The sequence below is a fragment of the Lathamus discolor genome, chromosome 1, assembly GCF_037157495.1.
Source record: "Lathamus discolor isolate bLatDis1 chromosome 1, bLatDis1.hap1, whole genome shotgun sequence".
NCBI lineage: Eukaryota > Metazoa > Chordata > Aves > Psittaciformes > Psittacidae > Lathamus > Lathamus discolor.
The window spans coordinates 142,366,464-142,389,265 of NC_088884.1; positions in this window are offsets into that span (position 1 = coordinate 142,366,464).

The window sequence follows — 22,802 nt, forward strand, 5'->3', positions numbered from 1 at the left end:
GATAGTTGAACAATTTTAATGGCGGCTTTCCCAAAACACACTCTGTAAGACAACATCAGTCATGAAAAAATCAGCACAAGTGTCAAAGGTTGGCAATTTTTGAAGTAGTTTGAAAGAAAGTTCAAAGTAGAATTGACTACTAGCTTCCTTCCAATTAGTAATGATGAGGATTCTGCTTTTCAGAAGACTCATTGCAGTTAACAAAATTACATTAACTCAACCTGTAAAGATACTAAACAAGGTTTTATAAACCAACAGATTTTATTTGGAAGTGTGAGAACTACCACTTCCAAATGTACATATACATGCCTGTATATTTTAAAAGAATTTTAATATTAATTAATTTAATAGTGACTGCAGCTATAGTATAGAAAAATACAAATTACACTTGAAGTATATTAGCTGAAGAACCTAGCAGTCCAAGTGATAGCACCAGATAATTTAGCAAATAAAGTACTACCGATGATGAGTAGAAACTCCTCTAATGAAAATAACATTAGTGTAAAGTCTTTATTCAAAATTTCTAAATGAAAGAAAGAGTAACCTAGTGGGAAAGCATTGAAAAAAATCACTGAAATACTGAGTCTGAACTGATCACTTCAGAACATTTTATTTGAACAGCAAGACAGAATACACTCTTTCTCTTTTTATGAATAGATCTTGAGAAGTTCTGATCATTTAGAAACCCAGTTTTCTAGAGTTTTGGAGGTAACATTCTGCCAGACTTATTTACAGTGAAGATCCATCTTGTTTCTTTAGAAGTTTCTAAAAAAAAAACTCATTGGAATCACTGCCCATGTAAGAAAATAAGCATAAAAGGCAGACAAAATCTGTCCTTGCTAATTGTTAATTTAAGACTCAATCCAAATTTAGTGAAAGACATTTATTTAAATAGTACTACTTTAACCAGAGCTATACTGCTGATGCTATTAACCTTTCTTAAGACCTTCAATAAAAGAAGAAAATTTGAAGTTGCACAGGAATTTGAAGAGTATTCTATGAACCTCATAAAAGAGATCAATTTCAACAACTACTTGTCATGTACTGCCATAAAAGGAATGAAATTGAAATAGTCCACTGGAGAGGTTGCTGAGGTTCCAGTTAGTCCTCATGTAATTGAAAGCATTTGGCCATGATTGAAGCATATACTGTATGGATATTTTTGGTAAGAAACTTGCAAACTTCTCTGGGAATTAATTCTTCTCTGATAGATGAAATGACAAAGCTCTGTGGTTTATTTCAGGATTCTTACTTCTCTTCCAGAGGCTCTTCTCCCTTACTGCAAAGAAGGAGCAATGTATACATCTGCTGTCCGTTGTTGAAAATTCTTTTTTATATATCTGCTGTATGAAAAATGATGACATTACTCATGTAATCAATTTCTTCCACAAAAAAAAATTTGTTCTTTTTAATTATTAGGAGGGTTAAATGTATATTTTAACTATAATGTTTCAGATTTTAGGACCTACCAGTCATCCCATGCCCTGAGGAGTCATAAAAACTGTTGGGTAAATTCATCTTTGGGATTACAGTGATCACTCTGTACAGTGTTCTGAAAAGGCTGTGTATGTCAAAGTATAAAGTTGAAAAAAATGGCTTTGGCCCTGTGCAGCTGTATTTTTCTCAAATGAAAAATGACCTTATGGTAAGGTCAGAATTGAAAGCTTCATGTTTGGTAAAATAATTCTGGATGATGGGGTTACTGGTGCTTCCTCTTCCTACCCATTTGTCCTGAGTTCAGCGGTAGCAGTCATTTTTTCTCCTTCTTAGTAGCTGATGCAGTGCTGTGTATTTGACTTTCAGCCTGGGAACAGCACTGATAACACCAATGTTTCTAGTTACTGCTCAAATGTTTAGTCTGACCAAGGACTTTCTGAGTCTCTTGCTCTGCCAGGGAGGAGGGAAAGCCAGGAGGAAGCAGAGACAGAACACCTGACCCAAACTAGCCAAAGAGGTATTCCATACCACAGCACGTCATGCCCAGGATGAAACTGATGGTTACCCTGAAGGGCTGGTTCACTGCCCTGTCGGGCTGGGTATCAATGTGTGGTATTGTATTCTCTTCCCTTGTTATTTCCCTTATCATTATTATTATTGGTGGTAACAGTAGTGGGTTTGTGTTATACCTTAGTTACTGGCGTGCTCTTATCTCAACCCATGGGAGTTACATTCTTTCGATTCTCCTCCCCGTCCCTCCAGGAGCGGGGGGGCGAGGAGGAAGAAAGTGGGGGAGTGAGTGAAAGGGCTGCGTGGCTGACTTACAGACAGGGCTTAAACCACGGCACCATTTTTAAGAAATAAATGCTCAGCTGTGTGCTACCTTGATTGTTCCCCATTCCAATTTCATCCATCAAAACTTTTATTCACATCCTTACTCTTCACTCGATGTTTAATCCCACATTGAATTGAGTTAGGTTAACTTTTCTTCAGACAACCACACTAAAGCTGGTAGAGATAGACCTGTTTTAAACTTCATTGAAAACCTTCAATAGGTAGGAGACAAAGACCTTTTACTGTTAAGAAATGTTAAAAGTGAGAGACTATTTGTTATCCCTTCACAAATTTATTGTAATTTTGATCAACTTAATTGGAGTAACTCTAGATTTATTCTAGAATGAATAGAAGTCAACATCAGAAGATTTATTTAATACAGTTAAACTATGCCAAAATGAAGGAAGAACTTTTTTTTCTTAATGGCAGCTCCAAATCGTCCATTATCTTTAGAGAATGGGAATGCAGAAAGTCACTTCAATGTTTTTGTGAAAGATACATTTGAACTCAACTTGAAGTTATAACTTTGAGGGTGGAATTAGGAGGAGAATTCTCATTTTGAATTATATGTATGTATCAGAACATATAAAAAGGTACCTCTTTCTCGGCATTCTTAAATACCTAAGTGTATCCTAAGATACTATGAATTTTTCAGTATAATAATGAATTATTTGCAGATTTTTTTAAATTAAATAACTAGTAAGCTATGATGAAGAAACAGTGCATACTTTGCAATAATTAGAATTATTTTTCTAATTGTTAATATGTACACTGTATAACCGTATTATGGGCTGTAACTAAAATACATACTCACATACATTTTATAAAAGCAGTAAATGCTAAATGTGTGATTCTTATTTTTTATGTCTTTCCACTTTTGTGATTCAAGAAAACAGGATGTAGGTATATCCAAGTGTTTGTGTCCGTTCATTAGATGAGTACTGCACCAGAGGCACCTAACTATGTACGAAACTTCTGCTGTTTTTGTTCCAGACAAGGAACTGGTATCTACATATTCTGTACTAACTGATATCAAACAACTTTTCAGCACAAGGACACTTGCAGTAGTTGCCAAATATGCTGAGCAAAGGTATTATGAGCCAATATGTGTGAGAGCAATGTATATGCTTTCACATAAAAGTACATTCTTGAAGCTTATTAGAAAATACTAACAGTAAAAATTCTATAGTTTTATATATTTATATTTTTTATATATTTATATGTTATATATTTATAAATGCATGTTTAGCAACAGGTCAGCTTTTTAAAGTCAGATACTCCACAGGTATTAACGCTGAATTGCTTGGGTAACCCCGCTCAAAAAAGTGTGACTATGAAGTATTGAGAAAGTTTGATTGAATCCAGATAGATTCCACATAGCATTGATAGACTGTAAATGTATTTGTTACTACTAAACAGCTATTAGGAAATACACTGTGCACCCCTATATATATAGTCTGTATTCCTAGACAGCAATAGCCATCTGAGAATGAACAAGAGAGGAAATGATGAAAGTATCGGTAACCAAACCCTTTACACCACAATTGGATGTATGACGGGAGATGTTTTCTACTTAGCAGTGCTTTAGCCCTCACCCAATCAAAATGACATGTTGTAGTAGGAGCGTCTGTTTTATCTGTCCTCATCATCAGTTGTTATAATGGGTCTAGGTGAGAGGGTGATACATGGTGTGGTTTTTGAAGTTGTGCATGGAGAGTGCTTTCTGAACCCTTACCTCCTCATGTTCTGAATTTACTAAGCAGCTTAAAAGCCCAGGTTTCTAAGAAGGTTGTGACCATTGCAGTATTCCATGATTTGGAAATTGATCCAGTGGTGGCTCTTTATGAATGCTACTATTTAGAAAGCACGTATTTAAAAGATCTGTAAACGCAACACTAAAGGGCATGGTTTAGTGAGGGACTTGGCAGTATCAGGTTTACGGCTGCACTCAGTTATCTTAGGTCTGTTTCAATCTAAACAATTCTATGATTCTATGTGTTGTTTAGAAGGCTTGGTTTCTCGTAAAATCTTGCTTCAAGACATTGGGAAAACCAAACCGTTTAAAATGATCTAACTACTGTTTGAAAATCCATTTATTTGTATTGAGAACACTGAGAATTAAAACTGTTGTTCCAGCTCCTCTGACTTGCTGTTCCTATTGTATCCGTTAATTTCTTTTTGTGATATTGCTTCTTCCTCTGCTATGAAGTATTTCATAAAATGAATGGGCCATGAACTTTTCTGCAGGAGTCATTATTAAATGGCCATAAATTAAAAAGGGAATAATATATAAAAGTCATGCTGAATACTTATGACTAAGCACTTCTGATTTTGTGACGAAAATAGCACAGAATGGGTGAGAATAAGTACTTGGTTTAATACATTAAAGAACAATTTTAGTAAATTTACTACTGAAAATTATTTCCATTGATATTTTGTATGCACTCAACAACTTCAAAACATTATGATGGTGGAGTATAAAGGGTATTTTTTGTACTGTACTTTAAGTAAATGTTTGTTCTGAAAAGTGGTGTATCAACATGATCCACCTAATACTATTTCAGGAGGTATCCCCTTGAAAGAGAATAGCTTACTCTAACATATTATTTTACTTTTCAGTTCCCTTTTTGTGCCAAAATACGTATTATTGACTGTTATGTCATGTGGAACTATTTTATTGATGAGGTTCTGAATGCTGTTTAAGTGAAACTTTGCACACTTTTATCTCCAGAAGACCATTTCAGGTTATGGTCTCAAATTAGTAAAAAATAAACCTATTTGACCTTTAATTTAACTTTCATTCTAATAATTTCTTTAGGATCTCCTCAGATAAGGGATATATTACCCGATACATTCTGCGCATTTTTTTTTCCCCAAATCAAGCCGATACCTCATTGGTGAAAAAATATGATCACACATTTGATTTTCTTATATCTTCTTAACTTTATCAGATCTATTTACCAATTTGAAATCACAGTCTATCCTAACTTAGTATGAATTATTTTTTTAACATCATTCTTTCTCAGGAAATAGAATTCCTTGGTAATCAAAGTTTCCTAATGCGTTAGGCAGGGTTTCCAGACTCCAGTCTCAAATTCAACCATCCATGTATGACTTTATAAAAGTATTTTTTAATATCTCTGAAGGTGCATTATGTATCAGATATTTAACTTAGTTATTTAATTTTGGATTAAATCTCTCTACAGTCATTTTTCTCTGAAGTACATAAATTAACATTTTTGTCCCTGTTCTAATATTTCAGGCATTTTTTCTGCTAACAATGGCTAATTTACTTTTAACTTTTTTGCCTAATGAGATAGCAGAAAATTGCATCTTCATTTACTTACATTTATTTTCCAGTCTCTGAATAGGCCTGTGTAGTTTTTGTTGCATTTTTTCTTCTTCAAGTCCATTCTGGTGGAGTGTACAATTGTTCCATTGAGATCTTTCAGTTTTGCCTGTTTGTCTGGTTGTTGATGCTGGTTTGCTTACCTATAATTAGGCTCATTTCTGTGAAGTGTTTTTTCTGAAATGAACTACTGCCTTGTATTTCATGTCATTGAGGACACATAAAAACATTGCTTTTTAAATTGAATTAGCTCTTTGTACATAGAAATAAATCTGATTTAGGATAAATTTCTAAGGCCTCCTTCCCATTTCCCCCACATCCCTTTAATCTGTTTGTAAGTTTTTCTCTGATAGTGAAGCACTGAAGCTAAGAATATGGCCAGGTTTAGAGGTTCTTTGGTGAAAGACTCCAAGAGCTGTACTGTTGCTATGCTTTGCTGAAAACATCTGTCACTTTATTTTTCCTTCAGTAATACAGCTGTGCAACTTAAAAAAAAAAAATCAAGGTTCATTTTCCAGCGTCTTTTAACTGTTAATTTTCTACATAATTGCCATAATTGTCTTTTTAACTTTATGCTTTTAGTGCCTTTTAATTCCATTTTAAAAAGACATTTCTTCTTCCAGGAAATACCAGTTTGTAGTGAAAGCCACATAAAAAGGACATGCAATGGGATAAATATCTGTGGGTGAAAATCCTGCTGGGCTGACATTAACCACAAATGGACTGTACTCGAAATTTCATAGTGGATGTTTTTGTTACCCGGTTGGTTTCCTTTCAAGTAAGCAGAAGCAAAGATCAGAGAATCTGTAATTAGACCCCAAAACCTAGGCAAAAGAAACATTTCACCTAAAATCATGTATGATGGCAAGGTAGATAGTGAACTGCTCTTCAAGGAAGCTCAGGGAAGAGGTGTAGAGGAGGGGATGCTGCTGTTGCTGCTGCAGAAAGGCAGATAGCAGAGGCTTTTACTTTCAAAAATTCTAGCTGTTTTGAATGACACCTTTCAGCTACTCTAGAAAAATATTGTGCTTTGACCTCTTGCCTTCAGCTGAAACCTGGTAAGCCAGTGTCAAGTATCCATTCAGTGGTTCAGAGCAAGTTGTAGAAGGCTAGCCTGGAGCACGGGTGCATGGGAGGGAGCTGGAAACTCTGACGAAGGCAGTGTATGAGGGCTCAGCTATGGCTGTGACATGACGCAGGGCAGGTGCTCTGTCACTGACCAAAACAGCTACTCCAGGTACAGCAAAAGCCTCTTATCAGACAGAACTGAGGAGTGATAAGGTATAGAAAGTACTTGGTCTCTTCCTGGGGCTAGGCTCAGGGGAGATGAGCTCCTTTCCTGCAAGATGTGTGCACTGGTGGCAGATTTGTAGGACCTGTGGGAGGAGGTAAGCAGCCTGCACAGCATCAGTGAAAAAGGTAAAAAACATATTCATAAAATTGACAGCATGTTCACAGAGACCCTGAAGAGGCAAAAGGCTAAAAAGAAGAGAGAGGAACAGACAGAATCTCTCCTTGATGCACTGGAGAGCCCTGTGATTGGAAAAGCTGTAATCCTGTGACTTTTTGCAGCATGAGTCAGGTTCCTTCTCCCCTGTAGATCTGCCACTACAGATTAAGTTCAGTGATTTTGTAGCAGATGATGGGAAATAATTCTGGCTGAGGAGACATCACAGCTGAGCCTGGGCTGTATCAGCACCAAGAAAAAGTTGCAAGGGATGGCAGAGAGAGGTTTCTTTCTTAGGAAGATAGATGGCTCATCATAAAATTTGCTGTCTAAGGAAGTTTGCTGCTTGACAGGCACTCAGATCCAAGAAGTTGCAGGGACACTGACAGAGGCTTGTCTAGTCTTTGGACTATTACCCTCTGCTGTCCCCTCACACAAACTGCTAGGGAAAGCATTAACCATACAAGACTGATTACTTGACTTTGGGGATAAGGGTGAAAGGCATGCAACCTATCTGATGTTTCCTTCATCCTGCTGCTGAAGAAGAAAGGCTGGATTAGAAGTAGCTATATCTGGGAATTCAATAACTGGTTGCACAGCTGATGTTACTGGCAGGGATTTGTTTTTTGTGACCACAAGATCTCTGAGGATCAAAGGAAGCTGAGGAGTGATGGGAATATGGGAATCTGGTTGACAAAGTGGGGCAAAACCATCAGAAGCAGGGTGGCCAACATGTTCAGGAATTCTCTGAGCCAGTAACATCAAGGGAGAGATATTGCAACCCACAGCTAAGTGAGAAAATGATAAGCAGCTGTAGACAGGCAAGGAGGCATGCTGGTGGGAAAAAGAGAACAAGAATGATAAAACAAGGTGAAAGACACCCACCCAGGTATATGCAGCCTGAGAAACAAACAGAAGGAACTAGGGCTCTGCATGTGGTCACAGCACTGAAACATCTCTGGAATAATGACAGAGGCTGGGACCTGACTGGCCAGGTAGCATCTCTGCTGAAAAGGACCTAAGGGTGCTGGTAGATGGCAATTTGGGAATAAATGAGCACTATGTCCTGACAGCAAAGCAGGCCATGTATAATAGCAGGAGCACATGTAGAAGGTCAAGGGAAATTACCATCTCCCTGTCTTCAGCTCTTTTGAAACCCCATCTAGAGTCCTGCATCCATTTTTAGGTTTCCAGACAGAGGAAAGTTACTTATAAACTGCAGCAAGTTCAGGGTATGGTCCCCAGGCTGGTAAGGAGTGAAACACGTGCCTTGTGAAAAGAGGCTGAGGTTAGGTGGGCTTGTTCAGCCTGGAGAAGAGGTGGCTTCAGGTGAACGGTAGACCCCAGAACCCATAGCTAGTTATGAAGGAGATAGAGCAAGGCTTTTCATAGTGGTACATGGTAGTAGGGTGAGAAACAACAGGTATAAACTGAAACAATAAGTAGGCAAGAGGAGCAGTACTGATCTAAGGCAAAAGAGCTTGCACGAAATGAACTGATGCTCAGCATGGGATGTTTGGAGTATAAAACTTAGCTGAGCTCTGAGCTTCCTTCCTTTCAGTCAGACAAAACACTGACAATCCCATTGTCACTGAATGTTAGACTTTTGAAAAATCTTTTATATTTCTGATTTTCATACTTCTATAATATCTGTTCATATAATGAAAAATTCAGTAGTTCATTTTGCAGTAGTTTTTGGATGAAGTTTCCAACTGAGTTGAAAAGTAAGAAGAAAAAATATAACAAGGCATTGTAAAAAAAAAAAAAAAAAAAAGAAGAAGGAAGGAAGAAAACCTTAAAGCTTAACTGCATCGTATTTATCAGGCCCCTTTGCTATTATGAGTATATTATTAAAATACAGACTATTTGGTGAGAGTCTTTTAATTAGAGAGGTTCTAAAGGATCCAAACAATTACATTGTTTGTTTCAAACTTAATCCAAAGTTTGAAACAGCCGGATGGTGTTGTTATCTTTAGGGTGTTTTATCCTAGTTGTCTTTCTCTTTGTGCATATTATTTGTATTTAACTAGGTTGGAGAAAGAAGTTGTAAGTAAAGAACAAAGGCTGCTCCACTTCATTTGTTTTTTTGAAAGAGTTGTGGTAATGTGAATAAACTAGGCTTTTCCTTTGAGACTAGCTGTACTATAATCCGGATTTCTGCTTAAATAGTAATTGAATATTAATTAGAAATATTTTTTTCTCCTCTTGAATTTACCAGGAACTTAAGAAAGCCTAGCTATTTCCACTAGCACTTTTTCTTTATTTAGTAGTTTAACATGTATTAGAACAGAACCTCTTAGAATATTTAAAGATTAATATGAAGCATTTAAGCACTCTTATTCAATTCTTAAAATTATGCAAAATATTACTTGAACCTTCAAAATGCTTTGCAAATGGTACATGATTGTCCACAAAGCAATATAACAGAATTATTTTTTTTAATAATTTAAACTGGCAAGAATAAAGCATCATTTAACTGAACATGGCATAACTCCATGTACTTTACTGAATTATGATTTTTTTAGATGATTTTGAATATCTTCTTTGATCAAGGGAAACCAAAATGGATGGTGAATCAACAGTGGTAATGAGAAACAGATAGCAGTACAGTATCACATTCACCATATAATTTTTGTATCTTTGGAGAATGAGCTAAAGCATGTAAAAATCAGCGTTAATCTTTTCAGTACTGCCACTTTGGTATTGAAAGTAGTAATGTGATGATGAAATCTGTTGATGATGCAAGACTGTGTGGCATTTTAGCAACACAGAGAACTGGAAGAATATTATATAGGAAGAAGTGAAGGAAAATAGTACTAGCATAAGAAATAAAGATTACATCTAGAAAAAATATCATACAAATGCTTTAAATTAGGTGTTTATTTGAGAAGAAGAGTGGAAAATATTTTGATCACCATATGACTGAGACAATAACTCATCATTGAAGACGGTAACGGAATTCTAATCCATAATATGTGAAAGATTATTTCAGTTAATATCTTTAGTATATTTTTTGCAAAAAATTCTGGTAAGATTGCTTTTTCTGTTTAAGATGAGACGTGTAGGTCTACTAAGGAACTACATATAATTCATGTAATTTACTCAGACTAATAAGATAATTTAAGGGTTTATGATTTTCATAAAATTCTTTGAAAAAAAGGCTTGAGATTGAGCTGAAGTATTGTCTTACTGTGAAGTATATGAGACACCATGTAGATACCCATGTTTAGTAAAGATTCCTTGACATCTAAATATTTCCTGAAGAAAATAAAATTTTTCTGTGCATTCCTTCCTATGGCTGCTGGGAGTCACACAACTTGCTCTTCAAATGTTTATATAATTTAGCAGGGTGGTTGTAGAGAATAGTGCTGAAAGCTGACCTTTGAAGTACACTAATTTTTTCAATGCTTTTATGTGCAATTTAGCACTACCTTGTGATCATGCTGCATATCACTTTATTTTTCAGTTAGCCATGTTGCCTTCAATAGGACTATTCTGTGTTTGAGAATTTATCCAGAGTAAATTTAGTATGCCATTTCATTCCTGAGTTTCTTTTCAAAATCTGAAGGGATGTTGCACATTTTGATTCATTTTATGTTACATTATTACAAAGACACAGACTACTATTCAGAAAATCTACACCTCCCAGAAATAGGCCTTAAATATATACTTGCAGAACTGGCTTAAAGGATAAAGACATTTAACCAGATTGATTTAAAAAGTTAACTCAAAACTTTAACAAATACAGTGATTAAGGGGAGGTTTTCAGAGCACTCCTCTCCCATAAATCTTATTTCACCCACTTTCATGAAGGATTTAGGAGCAGAATGGTGGCATTTTTTCATGCATTAATCTGGTTAACTGATGATTATGTCATTGTCCTGGGTTCAGCAGTAGCAGTCATTTTTCTCCTTCTTAGTAGCTGGTGCAGTGCTATGCTTTTGACTTTCGGCCTAGGAACAGCACTGATAACACCAATGTTTTTAGTTGGTGCTCCGTAATGTTTAGTCTGACCAAGGACTTTCTGAGTCTCATGCTCTGCCAGGGAGGAGGGGAAGCCGGGAGGAAGCAGAGACAGGACACCTGACCCAAACTAGCCAAAGAGGTATTCCATACCACAGCACATCATGCCCACTGTATAAACTGGTGGCCGTTACCCGGAAGAGCTAGATCACTGCTTGGTCGGGCTGGGTATTGGTCGGTGGGTGGTGAGCAGCTGTATTCGCTTCCCTTGTTGTTTCCCTTATCATTATTATCATTGGTGGTAGCAGTAGTGATTTGCGTTATACCTTATTTACTGGACCGCTCTTATCTCAACCCATGGGAGTTACATTATTTCGATTCTCCTCCCCATCCCTCTGGGAGCCAGGGGAGGAAGGATGGGGAGTGAGTGAACTGCTACATGGTACTGAATTACTGGCTGGGTTTAAACCATGACAGTCATGCAAATGTAAAATGATGATGTACGTATTTATCCTTTACGGATACAATCCGAGTAGCTGAGTGGTCTTTCTACCCCTTTTTTGGTTTTCTGTGCAGTGTTTAAGTACTATCCACTAAGACAGTATTTCAAGTCACAGAGTCTGGGTTGTGTCTACGTCTATGTTTTGTTTGTACAGATTACTACACTCTTGGAATTGACTCTCAGATCATTCCAATTTACCATATACTGGTTTGGCTACCACAAATATTTGGTGCATGCAAATAATTCTCCTTCTGGAGGAGCTGGAATAGAACACATGTAGCAAGGGTGCAACAAATACACTTTCACTGTGAAGTCATCCCAAGCGTAGAGAATGTGAATGTGCCCAGAGAAGGATTTAGAACTGTTGAGAGCACCCTGAGGTGTTTCTTATGCTAAAAAAAAAAAAGTACCAGATGGTGTCTTTGTAGCTTTCTCCTCCACTTTTCATCCACTTTTTCCCTGTGTCGGTAACCTTTCTCTTCCCCAGACTTTGCTGCTGTCCTGCTTTTGCTGAATTCCTTGTCACTTTTTCATGAGGTGTGACTTTATAAAATTTATGTGAATAGAAACAGTGCATTTTTTAGAAATTCTTACACAGAAATGCACTCAGTAATCGTTTTCTTCAGGCAAACCTTTTCAGAAAAATAAGATATAAACTACTATTGTATGTACTGGGTCTGGCTGGAATGAAGTTAACTTTCTTAGTAACAGCTCATATAGAGCTGTGCTTTGGCTCTGTGGCTAAAATAGTGTTGATAAAACACCAGTGTGTGCATTTTTCCCACTCTGCACCCCCCTTCCCAGTGTGATTTGACTGGGGGTGGGCAAGAAGTTGGCAGCCACACATCTGGGACAGCTGACCCCAAACTGGATGAAGGGATGTTCCATACCATATAACTTCATGCTCAGCAATAATAATGGGTAGAGAAACAATGGGTGAGTGGTTTTGACTTTCAAGGTGGTGCTTGTTCAGTGACTGGCTGGGTATCAGTCTGCTTTGGGAGGTGCTGAGTGACTGTCTTTGTGTCACTTGTTTTTTTGTTTTCCTCCACTTATCAAACTGTCTTTATCTCAACCCTTTCCTCAGCTTTGCATTTCTTATTCTATTCTCCACCCCACTGGGGTTGCAGTGCATGAGCAGCGGTATGGGTGCTTAGGCAAGGGTTAACCTACAACACTTTAACTACTTTTCCACAAAATGAAGCTTCAGTTTTATGAAGTGGTAGAAATTAGTCCCCACTGGGCAAGAATATGGAAATGTACCCAACTCCAAGTCTGATTTTGACGATGTTAGTCCAGGTGTGTGGTGGGAAGTAAAAGTGATTGTTTGTATGTTTAAAACTAGGGATGAATAAGTATTTTCCTGAATTTTGCCATTACTAAATTTTTTTCCAGGACAATTCTGGGAGAGAGATGCTCATTACAGAATCTTTTGTGAACTGCTTTAATGAGTTCCAAAATACACATGCATACATAAATATGCATGAGGAAAAATAATTTAAATCTTACAAAATGTTCTGAATATTTGCATGGTCATTAACAAATGAGCTCCAGGCCATCCATTGAAATAACCATAAAAACAACAGCAGCAATCCAATCCTTCTTTCCTCTCTTATCTAGTAAAGGCGCATACTTCAAGATCATTAAGCTTCCTGTGTGAATATGGGACATGCTGATCACACTAAATTCTGTACAATTTAGTAAAAGTATGAGGTGCATTTCTCCCATGTACCCATATATAAATACACAAATATCTGATTTGCTATGCATAAAAAAGAAGGTGTTTCTGGATGTATAGAAGCTATTTATTATGTTAGTATTTATAGGAAATAGAGGAAAGACAACATCTCCCTGTGATAGAAAAAAAAAAAGTAAATTACCTCAGCATAAAAATAAACCTAATGATTAATATCTGTTGTTCCCAAACACCTTACTGCAATTACTTCTCTAGCAGCTTTCTTTAAATGATACATCTATCTGCTTTCTCTGATGATTTGAGAGCTTTTGGAGCAAAGGCTTAGATAAGCATATTAGAAAGGGATCAGTAGATATATAAAAAATATAAAACTACTTCTTTTTATAGCTTATATTTACACTGGGAAGAAATAAAGATGACAGTGCTGACATCACAAATCAAATAGTCTTTCTTGCATTCCTTTAATATAAAAATGTTGCTATCGAAAATTTGAGAAGGTAGTCAATATATTTTAAATCCACCCACAGGTTAATAACTGAAAGTAAAATAAAGCAGTAACTTAAGATTCTGCAGATCTTGATCCTGCCAACATGACTTGAAAAACCTGGCAGAAAGGTTGTCATCTCATTGAATTGTTTGGCTCACGCTTTTATGCACAAGCATGCTTTGCTTCAACATTTGGCATGAATGCCTTCCTGTTTCACCTCAGGGACATATGCATCCAGGGCAACAAGTAAAAAGAACAGAGTCCCACTTTCTGTTACACTTTGAGATAACCTTCATGATACAAGCTACTGCTGCAGGTCAAAATCTTATTTTTATACCTGTCTGCAAAGATTTGGGTTTTTTTAGAGATCCTAATTGAAAGTCCTTTTACGATGGTCTAGAACAGTCAGTTGATTTCAGAAATGCTTCATTATCACCTGTGCTGTGTTTGGAGCTAGTTATAGGTTCTTCTTCCTGGCCTGCTGCTGTCTAGATGATGTTTGGCTATGCACTGTAACATGTGGTTTTCAGTCTTGTACCAACTCGGTGAAAATGATGAAGCCTGATTCCACCTAAGTAGGCCTTATCTGCTTTTTAGCATTCAAACATTTCTGCTGTTGATGGAAATTCTGAACAACTTCACAGTACCCATGTTTCCATCCTCTCCTACAATGTGTTGGGCTGTGAGCGGTTGCTTTTGACAGCCTTCAAAAACAAAAACAAACCACCATTTGAATGCTGGACAGTTCTGGTAGAGGGAAATTGCTGAGAAGGCAATGGTTGGTTTTCAGGTCGATCAATACCTTTTGGTTCATTGGAGTGGAATAATTATGCTGTTGTAGGCTGTCATATCACTACAGATAGAATGTTAACCTTCTTTAATAATACAAAACCTATGAATCCAAATTCCAGACTCCTTCTAATCCTCTGAATATGTATTATAAATGTATGAATAGCTTTAAGGGTTTGAATATGAGCCAGTAAACCACATACTTGATCGATGTTTTAAATAATTGAAAAAACAACAAAAGCACTATACTACACCATAAGTTAAATATGCAGCATAGCTCCATCACTGATTTTTGCCAGTGTAGGATAGAAGTTTTATGTTATGTGACTATAATTCTCAATCTTTTTTCACAGGCAATTCGTAAATTTTCAATGGAATGCTGTAAGATGCACATAATATACCTGAGATGTTGGAACAACTTTTTAAATGTTATTCAAATCTCTTTGAGAAATATGTATCAGCACACTTTGTTAAAATTAGTATTAAATTACAAAGCCCACAGTGCTGTAGTTGTAAATATCAAAAAACAAAACCAACTTGCTATGTTGCATCTTTCACCCTGAAGGGAGCAAAAAGACTTTTCAAATTATCTACACCAGTGTGTAAGCTAGCTTTGAAATGCAGATCTCTTTGCAGTTAGACACCCATGAGAGCAGAATTATAGTAACAACTAAGAGGTGGAGACAATGGGGTGAACCTCTGACAAAAAGTATTAACTGTATTAGAAATTTGACTGATGGGCTTTTACTGTCAAGAAAGGGTGTGAATATTGGTTTTGAAATTAATCCAAGCTAAATATCTAAAATGTGAATAAGCAATACTATTCTTGAGTATTCGTGTTTGCAAGCTTTATTTTATCTAAGTAATTCTAAGAGTCATCAATTTATTAGCAACATAGTTGCTACAATGTTGTGGATGCAAACCATATACTGTATATACATAAGATTTCAGGGGTTTTTAATATACAAAATGTCACTGTCTTCCAGTATAATCTACTTGGTCTTCATAGTATGTATTTAAAACTCAAGAAGAATCTGCGCATGATTTCATAGCACTACCACATTCCAGTCCCAGCTTACAGGTTTCAATGGGCCAGTATGGAGCACAATGATAAAAGAAGCTAAAAATAAGAATATGAACTTGGTATGTACATGCACAAGATACGATTAATTTGTTACTAGCTTATGAATGGAGAGAAGGAGACAGTCTAAATAACACGTGTAGACAACTTTTTACAACAGAAATATGATGTTTAGGGTATCTGAAGCTCTTCCGCATTTGGAGGTCTTTGTATTTTTCTGCAACCAGAGAAGCTGAGTGATATTTCCTTCAAGAAATTTCTGCTACATCTTTGTCTTCATGCAAGATTTGTATCACTTATTTTGTTAAAAATGCTAAATATTGGATTGTTCCAGAACAGCAGGTTAAATATAGGCCACATTTGAAAATATGCAAACAATGTCTCCTTTAAATACTGTAGAATAAGAAATCTTATGGCACAAGTCCTGTGTGACATTCTTCAGTGTAGAACCCTGCATCTGTGCAGCATATGACTGATGTTAATGGATGGCTACTGTTTTGCAAGATACAGAGTTCTGTCTTAGAAGGCTCTGTCTTAGAAGACTGTAAAGCAGACTTACTCCTTTAGAGTGTACATGATGCATTATCTTGAAGAATTCCCCCAATAAAAACAAAAATGTCAGAAAAATAAATGATGGTGTTGATCTTGAACTTTGTTAACCAAATATAAAATTCATCTGTGGTGTTTTAGTGACCTGCTCTTCTGTACGAAATATGTTATTCAATTTGCTTTTCCTTCGAATGTGAAGCTTATTGGCACTAACATTATCTGACTTACCTGTACACAGGAGATCAAGTGACAAAAATAGATTAACACTTTAATTTTTGTTTGCTAATAATCCGATTAATACTTGTATATATTTACATATATTACATATATATACAATGAATATATTTTCTGTCTTTTGGGAGACAATTACATTTAAAGAATTCTGAGGTAGACCAAAACTTTTCATGTCCTCTATCATCTCAGATACAGAAAAACTTGTTCCAAGTATGCATTATAGTACAATTACAAATATATCTTTAACTCACAAGTATATTTGGAAGATGGTGTCTATACAGAATTATAGAACATCTGAGTTTGGGAGGGATCCCTGGAAACCACCTAGTCCAACTTCCCTGCTTGAAGACAGATTTGGTAAGGCAGGATGCTTGGTTATTTATACAGAAAAAAGATGCTCCCGAACCTTCTCTTCTCCAGATAAAACAGTTCCAGCTATCTCAGCTTCTTCTTGTATGGAAGATGCCTCAACCCATTAATCATTTCAGTGATTCTTCACTGGGCTTACTCGAGTCTGTCCATGTCACTCTCATACTGGGCATCCCAGACCTGGACGCAGCCCTCCTGACATGTCTTGCCATGGTTACATTGGGGAGTTTACCTAATTTATAGCTACTGACAAAGCTTTTCTCACTTGGCAATGAAAATTTTGGCTATCATCTCACTCCACTGTAATATCCCGTTAGTGCTAAAAATAGTCCTTTAAGGAAATTATTACAGTTTTCTAAGAGAAAAAACCTGAATTTTCTGACCTAAGAATTTATCTTTCTGCACAGTTTTGGAGTGTACCATATCACTCACAAATTCCTGCATGATCCTTCCACCCACATAATATACACTGTTGATCTACTCTTACTTTACACTGATTACAAAATTCTTTATGCTTATGTTTGCTTTTGTTTATAAACCCTATTGATATTTAAATTCTATAACTTCCCTAGACCTGCTCACAGTGCTTTTAACTAACTCAGCATAGCAGGCTATTGGCCTGCTTTTCCACAAAGCACGTTGTTAAAAAAAGGGCACTGTATGTGCTTAACAAAATTACAAGTGTGAATGAAGAATCTAATTCTTTTTGCTTGAAAAAAAACAAAACAAGAAAAAATTATTTTTTAACTAATTTTATAAATTCCTTGTCTCTATACATAAATTCACTATTTCTCAGTTTGGATTTAATGTGGGTAATTAATCTACAGAGAATGAGTTTACAAAGTTCATTAATTTCTTCATATAATTCGGTGATGTGGCTCAGGGTTTCCATCTCTCTATCCAGTTCTTACTTGCTTTATAAGCCAAAAACCCTGGATGATGTGTCTCTTATCTTTTATCCTTTCTCTTAGACTCAGTTTCTAACAAAAATGTTTACATTTACTAAGTTTGTCCTGGTAGGCTCACTCCCACTGACTTTTGTCCAGCTCAACTATTCAAATCAAATAGACATTGAGTACAGCTATTAAAAGCTTAAACTGTCAACTATCCTTCAGTATCTATTCCATCCTTGAAAAATCAAACATTCATGTGGAAATATTCTGTCCATCCAAAACCTATTCAATGTTATTTTAGTGCTTATACTACAGCACAGAACAGAATTAACATGGCTACATACAGCTCAGTATCAATATAATATAAAACCAGGAAAAAAACCCAACTCAAAAATACAATGGCTAAATGTCCAGTCTGATTGCATGCACTGAAAACATTCCGTATAGAACGTTCCTTAAGCTGGAGTTGTGATTAACTGTCATGTTTGATGCAACTGTACTGTCAAAGAAATGTTTTCCCCAATGAGCTGTAAAAACTACCTCAATAAGTATACAAGTACATTTGTAAATACGGAATTGTTACACTAGTTGTTCCAATACAGTAAAGCACAGCTCTAATGATAGGCCATTTTATAAGCAAATTGTCTCATAGTTCTCTCAAGTGATACTAAAACCAGCATAAAGATTTTCTGGTGGAAGACAGACTAATTTGAGACAAAACAGTATTTTTTGAGCCAGCATATTGAAAAGGTAGTCTAGAAACTAAAGCTAATATTACTATACTCGCCCTCCCCCAGCTTTTCAAACCTGGTGATTGTAGGAGTGACACGTATTTTATGCTTGATGGATGAAAAGAGACAGTAAAAGGCAAGAGGAGCTAATAACAATAAAGTCTGTATCGAATCAGAAATGTATTGAGGTACTGTGAAGAATCAAGATATGTGCTTCAATCATTAGAGTTTGTCACAAGTGAGATTTGTTGGTTGATACACTGTCAAAGTATTGAGAGAGAACAGTTTTAGAACAAACAGCTAGGCATGCAGAAAAAGCAGCTTAGGACTCAAAGGACTGAGTATAAATAGAAGTTATAAAGTGAAAAAGAGTAATAAAGTTGGCATTGAGGGAAAGGCAGTATTGATCTAGACTAAAAAAAACCTTTCTTTAGACACTTTGAAAAATTATCTTTGTTTTTGCTTTCTTAAATTCATTACTTTTTATCATTAGAAGTGTCTTCACCTCTCTTAGAAGAGGAAGAATTGATAATACTTAAGCTACATATGTCTTTCAACACTATTCTTACCCTACCTATCTGTTTATAGAGCATAGCATATTATCTTACAATTCTGGATGTAATCCAGTTCTGGATTGGTCTGCATATACATTTTCTTACATATAAACCCAGTTACATTGAAGAGTTTACCTAACTTATAGCTACAGAAAAAGCTTGTCTCATTTGGCAATGAAAATTTTGGCTATTTCACTCCACTGTTATATCAGGTTAGTACTAAAGATAATCCTTTAAGGAAATTACTGCCATTTTCTGAGAAAACAAAGTGAATTTTCTGATCTGAGAGTTCATCTTTCTGCAAAGTTTTAGAGTGTGTAGTATCACTCATAAATTCCTGCATGTTCCTCCCATCCCCATAACTAGTAGAGCTGTGTGTGAATGTTTTCTAACTACAGGGTTTGTAGATTGTTCATTTATTACTTTTTGCAGATCAGGCCTTTAAAAATCTTCTGTTTGCTTTCACTCCTCACTGTCAAAAAAAAGGAAGATTCTATCTTGAAAAAGGGGATTAGGGTACTGTGCTGGTTTTGGCTGGGATAGAGTTAATTTTCTCATGTGCAATGCAAAAATTCAGGTTGCACTCTCTAAAACCACTTGGGTCTCCCAAATTCAGAAAAGCACTCCAAGCTCACAGAAAACTACTCTAAATTTTGCATATTCTGCCAGATACTGTCTCATCCATGGGTTTCAGGGAAATGTCTATGCCAGTGCCTGGAGCATCTCTTCACCTCCTTCTTCTCCAGCCTTGGTGTTCATAAGACTGTTTATCACTCTTTTTTTTTTCATTCACTCCTCTGTTGTGCAGTGTTAAATATGTTTCCTTGAGGCAGCACCACTTTTGCTGCTGGGCTCAGATGTGCTCCATTGTAGGTCCATTGTAGCTTCACAATGGCCTCCCTGTAGACATCCTCCTGCAAACAGTGCAGGCATCAAAAGACAAGCCAATAACAACAGACAACTGAAAGAGGTGGTTGAAGAAGTACAGTGAATCAGGTACCAGAACACCAACTCTTTAAGAATCAAGCAGACCAGTGCAAGAGGGGCACTGTCAGCCAAGGGTTATGGTGCTGGAGGAAAGAAGCATTCAAGTCACCTTTCCGGTGGATGCCCCAGTTCCTTATAGTAAAACCTGTCTGAGGATTGCACTATCTGCTTCCTATCAGGATGAAAACAATGGTCAGAAAATGTGAAATGAGATTGGACAAGTATCAGAGTGATAATGAGAGACTTCAGCTATTTCAGTGGACTCAATCGATGCCTTATGAGCATGTGATGCAGAAATAACAAATTCAGAGTTAGTAAATGACTGCTAACTGCAACAACTTGTCTTAGCACTCAGAGAAAAACAGACTATTTGGAATATTTGGCCTAAGAGATGAAAAGGCATAGGACAAGAATGATCAGTGGGAGAGCTGCTCTGTGATAGAAACTACAGTGCAATTACTTTTAAGAATGCAGTGGGAGTAAGGGAGACAAATATATCAAGCAAATTGATATTTGATTTCAAGAAAGGGAACTGTAAAGAAAGAGAAATTTTCAAAGACAAAATACAGGCAAAAAGCCTGCATGCAGCATGAGGGCTGCTATAAATGCTATATTAGAAACCCAGTTAGAATGTGCACCATAACTCAAAAAGAAAACAAAGTGATCCAAAAATCCCTTGTGCATCTTCCTGGGAAGGTTAAGAAGACTATTGCAGCTAATAGTTTGACCTCTAAAAAAATGGAAACCTTGTTCAAATAGGAAGTAAAGGAATACAGATAAAAATGACAGGTCAAATATAAAGAGGAATTTTAAGACCTAAATCAGAAAGGTCAGACCTAAGACCTTGCAAAGCATGCTCAAAATGACAGCCAAACAGTACTTTAAACACATCAAAATCAGGAAGCCGGCTAGGGAATTGGTGGGAATGCTTGGTGTTATCTACAAATTCTTAGTTTTAGACTTGATCTTGGCTCAAATTTGGGGGAGGAACCAACAACTGACTTGTTCTTTATAGGTAGCAGAGAGGTCAGAGAAGCTGGATCAGATTAAAGTAAATACGCAGGATTTACTACATTACCTAGGCAAGACAGATGTCAAGAAATCGTTCAAAATTCAGTCAAAAGTTCTGAAATGTCTCAAATATGAAGCTGCTGGTCTGCTAGCAAAAGTGCACTACTGGTCTGCTAACCAAACCTAGCATTACAACCAGCCACCACCAGGAGTTTGAGACTGACAACATTAACTCAACTGCGAAAGATAGGATTCTAGAAACTAGAGATTGGTGACTGAATTTTGTTATTAATATGATAGAAGAATCTTTAATAATAATAATAAAAAAAGCTCTAGAAGCAGTATGGCTTGTAGTAGAGTGTGTGCTGTCAACAGGAGGTGTCATTGAAAAAATTATGGGGGGGATTCAGCAGGTATAAAGTATGTATATTTTCAGACGCATTTGAGAAAATTCCATAATGAAAGCTATGAAAGGCACGAATCTGCCAGGGGTTTAGAGAAAGGTCCTTCAATGGATCCAAGTTGGTCAAAGGATGGAAAACAAAGGATTAGGATATAACAGTCTCTCTCTCTAGGATGGCTCCTTAAGGATGACTGTGAGTATAAGCTTTGTTCCATGACCTCACCAGTAACCTGCAGAATGGTCACAGATGCCACAAGGCTCTTTTAAGTATTCAAATGTTGTGTCAATGTCAAAGAAGTGAAGAAGAATTCCACAAACTTGGGACAGCAGGTAGAAAGGTGGCAGATGAGCTTTATAAAGGCAAACATAAGGGAATCTCTGGGGAAAAACAACCTGAGCCTCATCCACCCTGAACTTGGAAATGGCAGTACATTTAGGAGATCTTGAAATCCTCATTCACAGCTTTCTGAAATAACTGGCTTGATGTGTCAGAGCAAAACTACCAAAATTCTGGACATCACCATAAAAGATGTTGAAACAGAGAGCATCATTTTGTGACTGTGAGTAATCATAGTGCACCACTCCAGAGTAACATCAGCAGTCATGGTCTCCACATCTCTGAAATGTTCAAGGGAGTGTGAAGGGAAGCTGCAGAGATGGTCAGCTCAAATGGTTGAGGCAATGGAGTGGCTGCCTGATGAAGTGAGGTTAAGAAGTCTGTGACTTTCTTGGTCTTGGGTAAGGAAAAAGGCTGGAAAAAGGATATAACTGGGGTTTGCAAAATCATGCAGGTAGAGGATCAGGTGAGGACAGAACCTTCATTAAAGGACGGATGACTAAAAATTCACTAAATACTACAATACCAGAAGCAGGGTCATGCAATAAAACTCACAGGAGATAGTTCAAAACAGGCTTAGTGATGTCGTTTTTTACACAGCAGGTAGTAAACTTCTGAAACATGCTGCCACAAGAGAATGTAGAGACAGAAAATATTAGCAGGCTCAGAAAGAGATTAGGCACATTCCTGGACAAAAGGTTCACAGATGGGAGCTAAAGACTGCTTAATGTACTCTCATGTACACTAAATTTGGTTGCCTAAGAAAGAAGAGGGAACAGATTGCAGAAAGTGATTGGTTTGCAGACTTTCTCCAAATAGCATCTCTTCATGCTACTATGAGAGGCAAGTCAGACAGGCCATTGGTTTAACCAAGAGGAGCAAATTCTAGAAAATGAGCAATTAATTTATGCAGTGAGATATAAGCCCTGCAAAAGCAAAAACACACATTCACTGGAGGCACAAAAATCATTCTAATTCGATTTAGTAACTACCTTTGTGCATAGAACTTTGAACTTCATTAATTATTTTCCCAGACTTGGTCTGGAATGCTTTAATAGAATAATGGACTAAAAGAATCCTCAGCAGGTCACCTTTTCCATATTTGCTGCCTAATACAAAAAAATATACCTTCACCACTGCTGGTGGTTG